Genomic DNA, 13,172 nt, shown 5'->3' on the forward strand with positions numbered 1-13,172 from the left:
AAGTCTATAAGCTGATTTTTTCAACAGAAACACTACAAACCAGAAGGTATTGGCACATAATATTGCAAGTACTAAAAAGTAAGGACTTGCAACCAAGACTACTCTACTAGCAAGGTTCTCAATTAAAATGGAAGGTGAAACAAAGAGCTTCCAGACAAAAGAATGTAAAAGAGTATATCTCCACCAAGCCAGCACTGCAAGAGTTGCTAAAGGGATGGCTATAAGAAAGAGCAGAGAGACAGAGAGACTGACAGAGACAGATATAAAACGAATGGCGATGAATAGATACCTATCAATAATAACCTTAAACATAAATGGTTTAAATGCTCCAATCAAAAGACATAGGGTAGCAGAATGAATAAGAAAACATGACCTACATATATGCTCTCTACAAGAGACCCATCTCAGAACAAAAGATCTACACAGGCTGAGAAAACAGATGGCAAAAATACTCCATGCAAAGAGACATGAAAAAAAGCTGGGATATCAATACTTATATTAGACAAAATAGATTTAAAAACAAAGGTCATAAATGAGACAAAGTGGGTCACTACATAGTATTTAAGGAAATAATTCAACAAGAGGATATAACCCTTGTAAACAAATATGCACCCAACACAGGATCACCTAAATATATAAGAAAAATCTTGAAAGACTTCAAAAAAGACATAGACAACTGATATGTCCCCCAGAGCAAGGGACATAAAAGAAAGAATAAACAAATGGGACGTCATCAAAATAAAAAGCTTCTGCACAGCTAAAGAAAACAGCATTAAAATTAAAAGAGAACCAACCATATGGGAAAACATATTTGCAAAAGATACCTTGGACAAGGGCTTGATTTCAAAATCTATAAAGAATCCACACAACTCCACTCCAAGAAAACAAACAACCCAATTAAAAAATGGACAAAAGATCTGAACAAACACCTCTCCAAGGAGGACATGCAGAGGGCCCAGAGACATATGAAAAGATGCTCAGCATCACTAGCCATCAGAGAGATGCAAAGTAAAATCACAATGAGATACCACCTCACTGGTCAGAATGGCCATCATAAACAAAGCAACAAACAAGTGTTCGGATGTGGAGAAAAGGGAACACTAGTGTACTGTTGGTGGGAATGCAGATTCGTGCAGCCACTGTGGAAAATGGCATGGAATTTCCTCAGAAGACTAAAAATGGAACTGCCTTTTGACCCAGCAATTCCACTGCTGGGATTATACCCTAAGAATCCTGAAACACCAATTCAAAAGACAAACACCTATGCACCCCAATGTTCATAGCCACACAATTTACAATAGGCAAGTGCTGTAAGCAACCTAAGTGCCCATCGGTAAATGAGTGGATCAAAAAACTGTGGTACATTCACACAATGGAATACTCTGCATAAGAAAGAAGTAGCTCCTACCCTTCACAACAGCATGGATGGAAATGGAGAGCATTATGCTAAGTGAGATAAGCCACTGAAAGACACTGTCTTTCAGGCACTGAAAGACAAATACCACATGATCTGACCTATAAATAGAATCTAATCAACAAAACCAACAAGCAAGTAAAATAGGACCAGAGGCATTGACATAAAGAACAAACTGACAGTAACCAGAGAGGAGGGGGCAGAAGGATAATAGGGGATAACAGGGGATAATAGGGGAAGGGCCATAAAGGAACATGCATAAAGGACATGTGGGCAAAGCCAAAGAGGGTAGGTTTGAGGATGGGAGGCAGGGATGGGTGGATCGAGGGGTTTGGTGGGTGAATATGGAGACAACTGTATTTGAACAACAATAAAAAAACCTGATTATAAGAAAAAAGAAAGATATAGACAGGAACATAGTCATCGTGGGGATTTTAACACCCCCTCTCCCGTAAACAATGGATAGATATTCCAAACAAAGAATCAACAAGAATATTATGTCATTGAATGACTCTCAAGATCAAATGGACTTAATTGATATATACCAAATCTTTCATCCCAAAGAAGCAAAATATACATTCTTTTCAAATGCACAGGGAACATGTTCAAAGATAGACCACATGGTAGGACACAAAAAAGTCTCAACAAATTCAAGAAAATTGAAATCATATCAAGCATGTGCTGAGATCACAATGGCTTGAAACTAGAAACCAACCTCAAGGAAAAAACTCAGAAACATTTAAATACATGGAAAGTGAGTAACATGTTATTAGGTAATGAATGAGTTAACAATGAGATCAGGAAGAAATCAAAAAGTACCTGGAAACACATACAAATGAACACAGAAAACACCAAAACCTATGGGAACCACAAAGGCAGTGGAAGGGAAGTTCATAGCCATACAGGCCTACCTAAAGAAGATAGAAAAATCTCAAATAAATAAATTAACCCTACAGCTAAAAGAAGTAGAGAAACAACCAAAAAATCTCAGAACAAGTAGAAGGAAGGGAATAATCAAGATCAGAGCAAAATTAAATCACATAGAGACTAAAAAATTCAAGGGATCAATAAATCTAGGATCTAGTTCTTTGAAAAGTTAAAGAAAATTGACAAACTTTTAATCAGACCCATCAAGAAAAAAAGAGAGAGGACTCAAATAGATAAAATTGGAAATGAAGAGGATAAATTACAACCGATACCACAGAAATACAAAGGATTGTAAGAAATTACTATGAACAACTATGTGCCAAGAAATTGGACAACCTGGGCAAAATGGGCATTTTCTAGAAACATACAATGTTCCAAAACTGAATCAAGAGAAGCAGAAAACCTGAACAGACTGATAACAGCCAGTGAATAGGAGCAGTAATAAAAAAAAAATCCAGACACACAAAAGCCCTGGAACAGATGGTATCACAGGTAAATTTTACCAAACATTTAAAAAAGAACTAACTCCTATCCTCCTCAATCTATTCCAAAAATATTCAAGAAAAGGGAAGACTCCCAAACTCTTTTTATGAGGCCAATATCATCCTAATTTCAAAAACAAGTAGACACAACAAAAAAAGAAAACTATAGGCCAATATTTCCGATGAACATAAATGCTAACATCCTCAACAAAATATTGGTAACTGCATCCAGCAATACGTCAAAAAATCATACACCATGATCAAGTGGGATTCATCCCAGAGATGCAAGGATGGTAAAATATTCACAAATAAATAAATGTAATATACCACATAAAAATGAAGGACAAAAATCACACGATTATATCAAGGGGTTCTGATAAAGCACTTGATAAAATCCAGCACATATTCATGATAAAAATATTCAGCAAAGTGAGAGTAGAAGGAGCATATCTCAACATCATAAGGCCATATAGAGAAACCTATAGCCAACATTATACTCCACAGGCAAAAACTAAAAAATATCCACTCATGATCAGGAAAAAGACAAGGGTGTCCACTCTTATTCAACATAGTACTGAAGTTTTAGCCACAGTGATCAGACAAGAAAAAGAAATAAAAAGCATCCAGATTGGAAAGGAGGAATTAAAACTGTCATTACTTGCAGATGGCATGATAGCATACATAGGAGACCCTACAGTATTCACCAAAAAACTACTCAACCTAATAACTGAATGTGGCAAAATAGCGGATACAAAGTCAGTATTCAGAAATCTATGGCATTTTTGTACACCAAGAATGAAATATCAGAAAAAAATCAGAGGAAAAGTTCTATTTACTATAGCAAGAAGAATAACAAAATACCTGGGAATAAATTTAACCAAGGAGATAAAAGACCTGTACTCATAAAACTACAGAACACTGAAGGAAGAAATTATAAAGATAGAAATAAACGGAAGCACATACTGTGTTTGTGTATTTCAAGAGTTAACATCATTAAAATTTCCACACTGCCCAAAGCAATCTATAGATTCAATGCAATTCCTATTAAAATACCAATGGCATATTTCACAGATGTAGAACAAATATTTTCAAAATTTATATAGAATCAAAAACACCCCAAACAGCCTCAGCAATCTTGAAAAAGAAGAACAAAGTAGGACGGATCTCAACACCTAATATCAAACTATATTACAAGGCCACTGTAACAAAAAAGTCTGGTACTGACATAAGAAGAGACACATAGATCAATGGAACAGAACAGAGAGCCCAGAAATAAATCCATGTCTCTATGGTCAATTAATATTTGTCAAAGGGGGCACAAGCATACAATGGAGTAAAAACAGCCTCTTCCATAAGTGGTATTGGGATAACTGGACAGGTACATGCAAAAAATAAGAAAGAAAGAAAAGAAAGAAAGAAAAGAAAGGAAAGAAAGAAAGGAAAGAAAGAAAGGAAAGAAAAGAAAGAAAGAAAGAAAAGAAAGAAACCAGACCACCAACTAATACCATACACCAGAATAAATTCAAAATGGATAAAAGGCTTAAATGTAAGTCATGACAATGTAAAAGTCCTAGAGGAAAACATAGCAATAAAAGTTCAGATATCCCACACAGCAATATTTTGTCAACATATTTCCTAGGAAAAAGGAAAAAATAAACAAATTAGACTACAGCAAACTAAAAAGCTTCTGCACAGCTAAATAAACCATCATAAAATGAAAAGGGAACCAACAGTATGGGAAAATATATTTGCCAATGATACACCAGACAATGACTGATCTCCAAAACATATAAAGGACTCACACAGCTCAAACCAGGAAGACAACCAATTAAAAATGGGCAGAAGACCTGAAGAGACACTTCTCCAAGGAGGACATACAGAGGGCCAATAGACATCTGAAAAGATGCTCAACATCACTAGCCATCAGAAAGATGCAAATTAAAACCAAAATGAGGTATCACCTCACACCTGTCAGAATGACCATCATTAACAAATCTACAAACAAGAAGTGCTGGTGAGGATGCCGAGAAAAGGGAACCCACTGCACTACTGGTATGGTAAACAATAAGGAATTTCCTCACACAACTAAAAATGAAACTGCCTTTTGACCCAGCCATTCTGCTGCTGGCAATATGCCCTAAGAATCCCAAATCACCAGTTCAAAAGAACCTATGTACCCCCATATTCATAGCAGCAGTATTACAACAGCCAAGTGCTGGAAGCAGCCTAAGCACCCATTAGTAGATGAGTGGATCAAAAAACTGTGGTACATTTACACAGCGGAATACTATGCAGCAGAAAGAAAGAATGAACTCCTACCTTTTGTGACATCATGGATGGAACTGACGAGTATATGCTAAGTGAAATAAGCCAGTTGGTGAAAGACAACTACCAGCAACTGGGGACTGTCAAGAGAAGAGGGGAGGGGAGCAGAGAAGAGAGATAGTTTCTGGCCCATTCTTGTTCATTAATCATCTTTTGGAAGCTATATACAACAAATTTTTACATAATTCCAGGCAGGAAAAAAATCATACATCATTTTAGATAAATCAACTCCTGTCCCTCACAGCAAACTTAAGGTACTAGTCTGCAGGATCACTAACACAGCATTTTCTTTACATTCTTGATGCTTTTTAGGCTCCTAGCTCATGGCTTGGAGACTCTGAAAAGATAATAGGATTAATTTATTCTTTTACCATGTGGATTTTTAATAAGTAGCCCCATAAGTGCAAAGATAGACTTCCTAAAGATTATTCAGAAAATATTAATTATAGAACTATAAAATGTTTAAGTCTGATTGATTTTGTGTTGCAATACTACACTGTCAAAGTGGCCTTTGGGGACATTTTTAACTTAGGAAGACTACTCATGATCTCCCCAATTTTATTCCAAGCATGTCTGTACAATTTCTCAGTGAATATTAAAGATTCAGGTAGCTTCACTGCTAGCAGTTAAGACCCATATTTATAAATATCCTCAAAAACTCATGAAAACATTTGTATCTGAGAACTCCCCAAGAGTGAAATTATAATCAGAAAAATCACTGTTTTTTGGAGATTGAGCAAGGTATTTCTCAAAGTGTGGTCAAAGGATCACATATACTAGAATCACCTAGGCAGGGGCAAGCTGGTGGGAGTGTTGCTTGTTAAAAACAGATTCTTGGACACTTTGCCAGATCTAATAAATCCAGATCTCCAGGGAAAAGGTCCATTAATCCACATTTTAAATAAGATGTCCAGGTAATTCTTATATACCGTAATGCCTCTGAACCACTTAGCTACTTGAACCAACTCTTGCTATCACAAAGTCATAAAAAAAAAAAAGGATCCTCACAGGTCATTGCATGTGTAAAATACAAAAAAAAACCCCAATAATCAAAGAACAAATATTTAAAATGAAAAGGGAGGCAAGCTCTCCTCCATTATAGTCTGGCAGTATTTAGATTCCAGTGTAGACTGCAATTCTCCACCTACAAGCAGTGTTACCCATTACTTCTACCTATACTGAAGATACCAGTATTTTTTCTGTCCTTCAACTTGAAACACAGCACACTGTAAGAGGAATGCCATCCCTACATAAAGATTAAAGGATGTTCTGGCATGTGACGAAGTTTTCACTCATTCCTTCAACATTGTGACTTTGTCACCAAAATCAGGCAAAGTGGTTCTCAATCACTTTGAATTGCTTGGGCCAGTGGTTCTCAAACTTGATTTGCATTCAGAATTACCTGAAGAACTTGTTAAAAACAGACTACTGGCACTGCTGTTCCAGAGACTGGAGTTTGAAAGCCACAGGCTATCTAACGGTGGTGTCCTCCCAAACGGCACTATTTACAATTCGCTGTGGAGTTCAGTGATGCTAAACAATGGTCCTATCTGGCAAATGCCCTAACCACATACTGTATGGCACAGGTGGCAAACACAAGGCCTGCAGTCCGATTCTGGCCCAGCACCTTGTTTCTACAAGGCTGCAGCACAGTGCTCTCGCTTAACAGTTAAGTAGTTACATTTATACAGTTCTAAAATTACACTCTGCCCTTTGAAGGCAACCGCGAGGCTAATGTGGCTGCTGGTGAAAATGAGTTTGACAACCTCCCTTGCTGAATAGCTTCTTATAGAGGAACCTTGCTGCTCAGTATCTTCAAGAAATTCCCATCCTTCAAAACTTTTAGAACAGGTAATAAACTTGTCTTTTCTTGGCAACTGCAGGGATGAACACCCTTCCTTTCTCTCCCCTAATTCCTAGCCTCTGTCTGACCCTGCAGCAACCACTTCCTACCCTGCATGGACAACCCTTCTGTCCTCTATAGGATACTATATACTTAGAAGGAGCAAGGGGTCCCTCTGTTCCTATCTTAGGGAACTACACTTCCTTTAACAGGAAATCAAGACAGGTTCCTACCAGTTTATTTGGTGATTATTGCAGGGGTAATTCCAACCTGGATAATTCCACTACTTTTCAAAACACTATAGAAGGAAAGGATGAGTTCAGGAAAATGATAATGTTAGAAAAAGAATAGAGAAACACTTAGTGGACAAAGTAAGGAAATAAACACCCAGAAAGTCTTAGTTCTGGTTTCATTTCTGTTACTATGGGCTATTTTCTCTCTCTCCCAAAATTACCTGCTCAGTGCCAACAACCTTCACTTTCGCCCCACTCAGCAAACCAATGGCTCATTCTTGACACTTGCATTACTTACATCAGCAACATCTCTGAAATACTTAATTTCCATAGTCTAATTTCAGAACATGACCAACTATTCTCTCTACTCTTTCTACTGCTTACTCCTCAACTCTTTAACTTATTTCATTGAAACTCATTCTTCAGTCCATCTGATTCAAGACTGTGGGGCAGTGTCTCCAGCTGAGGGTGATTTTGTTCCTCAGAGGACATTTGGTGATGTCTGGAGACAATTTTGATTGTCACAGCTGGAGGGGCCAGCTACTGGCATCTGGTAGGTACAGGGCAGGGATGCGAAACATCCTACAATGTACATAACAAAGAATTAGTAATGTTTCTGAAGTTGAGAATTCCTGCTCTGAGGCCTTCCTTACACAATGTGGTTTATTTCTTCAATCATTCTTAGTACATTTAACCTCAATTCTCTTGCCCTTTCATCCTTCTGACACACCTACTCTACAAAATCTTACCCTCAACCAACTGAATCATCCACATTTTCTACTTCTACACTTGGTGTACTGAGCTCAACAAAAGTGAATTAAACAAATAAATATTATACAACCACAAAAAAGGCTGATATTACATATTTACAGATTCCAGCCTCAGCTCAACTCTCAGCAGTACCAGGCAGGCAATCCTTTATGTCTCTCTCTAGTCACCCACTCAACTCCTATTCTTTCAGTGACTATTTTAAATTTCTACCTCTCCCCTCAATCCCCACCCCACCAAATCAACACTTGTATCAGCAAATTTACCTATTTCACTTAAGACATTTTGCTACCATCAGACAAGAACTTCCACATATTCTTTCCCCACACTATGAATTTACTTATGTTTATCCTTACCTTTCTCCATATCCCTCCTAGGAGAGTCAAAGAAGTGTTCCTCCTGTCCCACTACACCCTGATCACTGCCTTTGCTCTTCTCTTGCTGGCCTGCCCTGGGACTCTGCTTCATCAACCATCCAGCCCTCTAAGGCCTCTACCTCAACTTCTTCCTCTCTATCAGCTCTTTTCACCTCAGAAATAAGTGAATGCTCTAATCTATTCTTAGGGGGAAAAAACCAAAAATGAACAAAAACCCTTCCCTATTTCCACATCTCCCTCTAACTCTTCTCTCTCTCCACAGAGCCAAATTCCTTAGAAGAACTGTCTTCACTCCGTATTCCCATTACTCTGTCTCCCTTTCAGTCCCATCACTCACTGCTCACATCCCTACTATGCAACTACAACTTCATAGCTAAGAAGCAAATGACTTCCTAGTTATCAACTTTATTGGGTTCTTTCAGCCTTATTTTTGGAGCATTAACACAAATTACCATGCCCTCCTCAAAATTCTCTCCTCTTTTGGTATTTGCGATACCACTCCCTCCTCTGTGCCCTCCTACCTCTTTCATCCCTCCTCTCCCCACATCTTAGATACAGGTGTATTCTGTACCTCTACCTTCACTCTGTCTCACTTGTGTGTCAATCCATGCTCTGTCCATTTCAAATTTGTATACCCTGCTCCGACCTCGTCTAAGTTTTTCTGGTAAATGACACTATCATCTTACCCAGTTACCCAAGGTAGAATCCTGAGGACCATCCCTGATTTCTTACTTTCAACCTATACATAAACAACTGCAAAGTCCTATCAATGTAAACTAAGAATCTCTTGGATCCTTCATATCTGGTCATTCTCTCTGCAACCTATCTAATGCAGGTCATTATCTCTTACCCAGAACATACTATTACAACAAGAATGATAATAAAGTACATATGAGTCAGGTGAGGATAAAAAAAGCCCATGAGTTAAAATACTTGGGAGTCCCCTCTTACAAGTAAAAATTTCACACCAATATGAAGTATGATTCAAGAGAATAGAGTATTGCTATTCTGTCTTTTAAAAATGGATTATAACACTATATGAATATAGGCAAATCATTGAATCATCCTAGACTTCAGACTCCCAACTGCTGAATGAAGAATAAAAAAGATATACTGAAGGATCCTTTCAATACTAACATTCATTCTGTAGTTCTATTTCTACCAGACATCACTCAAACAGTTCATACTGCCACCACACACCACACTTGCTACATATACAAGATATTATTGGTGCCAAAAGAAACAGGCTGATATGACTCCTTCGCTGCCACAATGTATTAAGCATATCCTGATTTCCACCAGTTTCAAAAACTAAACCTTCCGCTGCAAGTGTCAAAGAAAATGTAAGCCAAAAAAAGGAAAGAAAAATCATAATGAAATTGATTATATATAAATACTATTTCAAAATGATTTCTTTGAAAATCAAGGAACACTGAGTAATGCCGTAGTAACAAAATGATTGTGGCATAAACTAGTGTGACAGTCAATAACAAAATTAGAATAAAAAGCTCTTTCTGTCCACAGAACAGTAGTGTGGGAATTGTCCAATTTTCTAAAGTCAAACATCCACACAATCTATATGCAATATGAGATCATTAAAATTTCAGGATCTGTTTTTCAAAGACAAGGCTCTCAGAGAAAGATAATATAAACTAAGCTGTGAAAATGTAGCCTAAATTCCATGAATACGCTATCCCCCCAATCAAAGGAGAGGCACCTGTTACCCTTTTGACAGTTTGGGTTCAGTTGCTCTTCTACTGCCTACTAACTCAGAAGTGAGGTTCTGTTTTAAAGATCATCTGAAAGGAGAGTGTAGCAGGCAAAACAATTTACATCGCAAAGCTAATACTGACCTAAGAGTCAACTCAAAACTTAGCATAAATCAACTCTGGAGCCACACAGCCCAGGTTCAAATCACAATTTCCCCACATATCAGCTTCATAATTTTAACAATTAATTTAATTTCTCTTTACCTCAGTTTCTTCATCTGTAAAACTGAACAATGATAGCACCTACTTCACAGGTAAAATGTTTAGAACAATGTCTGATATACTGTAACCAGACACTGTCTGGTACACTGTAACCAGTCTGGTATACTGAAATGCTAAGTAATGTTATCATTATTTTGTTCTTACTATTTTTAGACTAAATATTAAATGAGAAAAAAAGTAAAACTGTAATGTATGCTCAAGTTCCAGTTTAACATTGTTACTGGGCATTTGGTTCATAGTTCACTAACAATGATATTTCAGTAGATATCTCCATTTCTATCCTCCAGTAACTTACAGTCAAATCAAATCACCAAGTATTACGTTCATACCACATGAAATGAAAAGTACAGAGTCATAATTCACATTAAAAACAGACATATAGATGAATGGAACAGAATAAAATATACACAGATATAAAGTCAACTAATTTATGACAAAGGAGTCAAGAATGCACAAAGGGAAAAGGGCAATCTCTTTAATAATTGACAATGGGAAAACAGGAGAGGCACATGCAAAAGAATGAAAATGTACACTATTTGACACCTTAAAAAATTACTCAAAATAAAGACCTGAAACCACAAAACTCCTAGAAGAAAAGATACATGGTTAACTCCTTGACAGAGGGCTTTGAGTCTTTAATTTTTTAAACTGACATCAAAAGCAAAAGCAACAAAAGCAAAGAAGAAGGAGGAGGAGGAGGAGAAGAAAGGCTACGCAAACTAAAAAGCTTCTGCACAGCAAAGAAAACCATCAACAAAATGAAAAAGCAACTTACTGAATGGCAGAAACTATTTGCAAAGTATGTAAGGGGTTACTATCCAAAACATATAAATAATTCATAGAGATCAAAAGCAAAAAAAGACTAAAAATGGGCAAATTGAAAAAGACACTTTTCCCAAAGAAGTTATACAGATTGTCACCAGGTACATGAAAAGATGCTCAGCACCACCAATCATCAGGGAAATGCAAATCAAAACCACAATGAGATGCCACCTCACATCTGTTAGAATGACTAGACTAGAAATAATAAGTGCTGTGGAGGAAAGGGAACCACTGTGCACTGTTGGTGAGAACATAAACCAGTGCAGCCACTGTGGAAAATAGTATGGAATTCCCTCATAAAATTAAAAAATACAACTACCGTATGATCCAGCAATTTAACTTGTGCATATTTATCCAAAGAACAGGAAAATATGAAAAAATCTTCTTTGCCCACTAAATATGAGAAACAAACTTACCAATTAGCAAATCATTTGGGAGGCCTTGCAGAATTCTATTAAGTAGATATGCCCTATTCAAAAATGGAGTGTACTCAAGTTCAAGAAAACACAAAATCAAACCAATGAAAATACCAATCAAATCAAGTTCAAAATCAATGAAATAAAAGAGTTCAAAATCGTTGTGGTTGGTTTTGTAATAACTTGTATTCCTTTATGAACAATATGGATCCTATTGTTTTTTGTCTGTTTGTTTTTGCGGTCTAAATATTTCTACTAGGATTCGGTTTCTTATTTATTTTGATAGTTACCTTTGCAAGCATAATTGTTATCAGTGCTTGGAAACCAACAAGAAATCCAGAAACACGGAGCAGTTTTTTTAAATGAAGTGCTATACCTATTCCTTCTATCTCAACAGGTGATTGGACCCATGTTGATAATTTATCCCAACAGATTTTCACATTGCTGCTCCACCCCCTTTACTCAGCAAATACATGCATTACTGAGCAAAACTCCAGACTGACAGAGAATGAATGCTCTTCAGGCACACCAAAACTCAAAACTTGGTGCTCTCGGTAAGGATCTTTGGGGGAAGGGGTGGGGTAGTGGTGAGTGAGTTTCTCTGCACGTGGAAACAGACAGAACTGAGAATTGTTCCGTCTCCTTACACTAGACTGGAGATGAACCTGCGGGTCTCGGAGCGGAGAGGTTGGGTGAGATGGGCCTGGAGGCGAGAGGAAGGAGGTGGCAGCTGGAGGCTGAGGGAGGGTCTGTGCCACTGGGGAAAGACTCAAGAGCCCATCACCACCCAGAGAGCCGAGGCGGAGAGACGGGGCCACTCAGCTTAGTCCCCAGGACGAGTTCAGCTTCTAGGAGTCTGGGACGAACGAGAGAGAATGGGGACCCCGAGACCGAAGAAAGATGAGAGTAGGGGCGAGCTCCCGTTCGCTTTCAGAACGGGAGGTTACTGTNGCTGAGGGAGGGTCTGTGCCACTGGGGAAAGACTCAAGAGCCCATCACCACCCAGAGAGCCGAGGCGGAGAGACGGGGCCACTCAGCTTAGTCCCCAGGACGAGTTCAGTTTCTAGGAGTCTGGGACGAACGAGAGAGAATGGGGACCCCGAGACCGAAGAAAGATGAGAGTAGGGGCGAGCTCCCGTTCGCTTTCAGAACGGGAGGTTACTGTGCCCACAGCCAACCCGGAGTGTGAAGAAAGCAGAGATCCATTAAGGACCGCACAGGTTACCTGTCTCAGCTGCCCGCCCCACGGTCTCCACTTCCGCAGACCCGGGGTAACCACGGACTACCGGGGCACGCGCCTAGTGACGTCATCCAAGCGCGCCGGACCGCGGTAGGCCTGTCCGGCCCCTGGGGAAGAGGTAGACTGAGCCGCCGGGGTTTTGAGGCCCGGGCGGCGGGGGGAGGGGGGGGCGGCAATTTGCGCAGTGGCGGACAGGAGCGACTTGAACAGCTTGGTTGGGTTGGGTTCTTCTGGGGTTGCCTTGTTACTTAAGAAGCTACTCCTAATTGCAAAAATATTGTTGGCACTTAAGAAAAAAAGTTATTGAAATACAAATGTGCACTTTTTATTCCTT

At 38.7% G+C, this 13,172-nt stretch overlaps 1 protein-coding gene across 5 annotated transcripts in view; it reads right to left on the minus strand.

The window, feature by feature from the left end:
- The window catches only part of AOPEP (aminopeptidase O (putative)), a 426,177-nt gene extending 413,288 nt beyond the window's left edge, over positions 1-12,889 (minus strand). For all 5 annotated transcript variants that reach the window (XR_005067928.1, XR_005067927.1, XR_005067929.1 and 2 more), the window contains exon 1: positions 12,824-12,889. The gene's annotated coding sequence lies outside the window, so the exon portion shown is untranslated. The remainder of the gene's footprint in view (positions 1-12,823) is intronic.
- Positions 12,890-13,172: the final 283 nt, after the last annotated feature.

Source organism: Sturnira hondurensis, unplaced genomic scaffold, assembly GCF_014824575.4.
Source record: "Sturnira hondurensis isolate 20B ecotype Veracruz unplaced genomic scaffold, ASM1482457v3 Scaffold0008860, whole genome shotgun sequence".
Classification (NCBI taxonomy): Eukaryota; Metazoa; Chordata; class Mammalia; order Chiroptera; family Phyllostomidae; genus Sturnira; species Sturnira hondurensis.